A 2,882-nucleotide genomic window follows, 5' to 3' on the forward strand; every position below is an offset into this window, starting at 1 on the left:
CTTCTTTCCTCGAACACTATGAATTTATCGAGATTACTGACACGGATGTTCAAACAAACTTTCCAGACCGAGTACCCTGGGAATTAGAGACGCTTAACCCTAGGCTACGACGCAGCATGGCTTGTTTCGTCAAACAATACACGCATTTTGAGACAACTGGGGCTCTCTGGAAGTACTTGGGCGCATATTATTCAACTTAGAGCGTACAGGGTTGCGAGGAACATATAGATAACAACTATGGCTTCTGCGTAAATGTTAATGTATATGTTACGCTACGGCTTACAATTGGTCCCTGGAAAACTCTAAAAATGCGGTCTGAAGCCCTCGACTTCTTATTTGGTCGCTTTTAATATAATGGTTTTAATATACTTGTTAGCCAATGGCCCTCAGTCCCCAGCGGCTGCGGAACACCTGACAAAGGCGGCGGTCGCACTTGCAACGATGCAGGGGGTGCTAAGAATACTTGGGTCCCAAAAAGCCGCCAGTGGAGACTGACCCTTGCAACGTTCAAGACCCGAACACTCTCGAGTGAGGCCAGCTTAGCAGGACTCTTTGAAGAACTATCAGACATTGTTTGACCTATTATCGGCCTTTATGAGATTAGAAGAACTTGTGAGGCTTACACACTGCTGCATAACGGCCATGTCCTCTGCTACAGAGGTGTCCCTAATCTATACAGACATAGCGGCTAACATTGACGAATTCTACAGCATCAACGAGAGGGTAAGAATTGTCATAATCAAACTCAATCAGTGGTATAGATTAAAGATAGTACAAACCTACACTCCAACATCGAGTCAGGACGATGAGGAAGTAGATCAGTGTTATGAAGATGTTGAATTAGCAATGAGAAAAGTGCAAACGCGGTATGCAGTATTAATGGGGGACTTCAATGCAAAAGTGGGGAAATAACAGGCGGATGAACGGGCAACTGGCAACTACGGTGTCGATTCTAGTAATGCTAGAGGTGAGATGCTGGTAGAATTCGCAGAAAGGAATAAGCTGTGGATAATGAACACTTTTTTCAGGAAACGTAGCAAGAGAAAGTGGACTTGGAAAACCCCTAATGGTGATTGAAGAAATGAAATGGATTTCATACTTTCTGCCCATGCCAGCATAGTGTAGGATGTAGAAGTGATAGGTAAGTCAAAGTGCAGCGATCCTGGATTAGTAAGTGCTAGGATTCACTCCAATTTGAACAGAGAAAGGGTAAGATTGGTGAACAAGAAACAGGTAAACTTAGAGGCAGTCAGCGTCAAAGCAGACAAATTTAAGCGGGTACTTGCAATAAAATATGCAGCCTTAGATCAGAGAGTTGATGATGATGATGAGATGGAGGTAATGAATGAAACCGTAACGAGGCTGGCTTCAGCTGGAGCAATTGAAGTGGGATGCAAGGCACCAAGGCAACCAATAGGCAAGCTCTCCCAAGTAACAAAGGCCCTAATAAAGTAACGACAAACAATGAAAGTGTACAGCTCAAAAGATAAGATAGAATTCGCGGAGCTGTCAAAACTGATCATCAAAGCAACAATAAGTAAGAAAGACAGAAGAAACCGTTAAAAATGGACGCAGCCTGAAATCAGTGAGAAAGAAACTTGGCATATGACAAACCAAGATATATGCACTGAAACATAAGCAGGGCAATATCATCAGCAATCTCGAAGGTATAATAAAAGCAGCGCAAGTATTCTATACTGACCTTTACAGGACATAGTGGACTCAAGAGCGCTCTATTCGATACAATAATTAACAGTATAAAGAAACTCCCGCTATAACTAGAGATGAGGGCAGAAAGGCCTTGCAAGGTATGAAACGGGGAAAAGCGACAGGAAAGGATGGAAAACAGTCGATAACAATCAAAGAGGGAGGAGACATAATGCTAGGAAAACTGGCGCCTCTCTATACGAAGTGTCTTTCGACTACAAGAGTCCCAGAAAACTGTAAGAATGCAAACAATATACTGCTCCACAAAAAAGGCGACGATAAAGAACTAAAAAAGAATAGGCCCATTAGCTTACTCCCTGTATTATATAAAATATTTACCAAAATAATCTCCAATAGAATAAGGACAGCACTGGACTATAGTTAACCAGGGGAGCAGGCTGGCTTCAGGAAAGGTTACTCTACAATGGATCACATCCATGTCATTAACCAGGTCATCGAGAAATCCTCAGAGCCTCTCTATATGGCTTTCATAGATTACAAAAAAGTATTTCATTCAGTAGAGATACCAGCAGTCATAGACGCATTGCGTAATCAAGGAGTACAGACCGCTTAAGTAAATACCGTGGAAAATATCTACTGAGATTCCACAGCCACGTTATTTCTAGACAATAAAATTAGGAAGTTATACATGAAGAAAGAGGTCAGACAACGAGACACAGTCTCTCTAATGCTTTTCACTGCGTGGTTAGAAGTATTCAAGCTATTAAACTGGGAAGGCTTAAGTGTAAAGATCGACGGCGAATACCTCAACAACCTTCGGTTTGCCGATGACATTGTTCTGTTCCACAACAATGCAGACGAGTTACAACAAATGATTGAGCACCTTAATAGGGAGAGTCTAAGAGTGGGGCTGAAGATTAATATGCAGAAAACAAAGATAATGATAAATAACCTGGCAAGGGAAAAAAGAGTTCAAAATCGCAAGTCAGCCTCTACAGTCGGTGCAAGTGTACGGTTGCCTAAGCCAACTAATCACAGGGAACCCTAATGATGAGAAAGAAGTTCACAGAAGAATAAAAATGGTTTGGATCGCATACCGCAGACATCGTGAGCTCCTGACTGGGAGCTTACCATTATCATTGAAAAGGAAAGCATACAATCAGTGTATTTTACCGGAGCGGACATATGGCACAGAGACTTGGAGCACAGAACAC

The sequence above is a fragment of the Dermacentor andersoni genome, chromosome 3, assembly GCF_023375885.2.
Source record: "Dermacentor andersoni chromosome 3, qqDerAnde1_hic_scaffold, whole genome shotgun sequence".
Taxonomy (NCBI): domain Eukaryota; kingdom Metazoa; phylum Arthropoda; class Arachnida; order Ixodida; family Ixodidae; genus Dermacentor; species Dermacentor andersoni.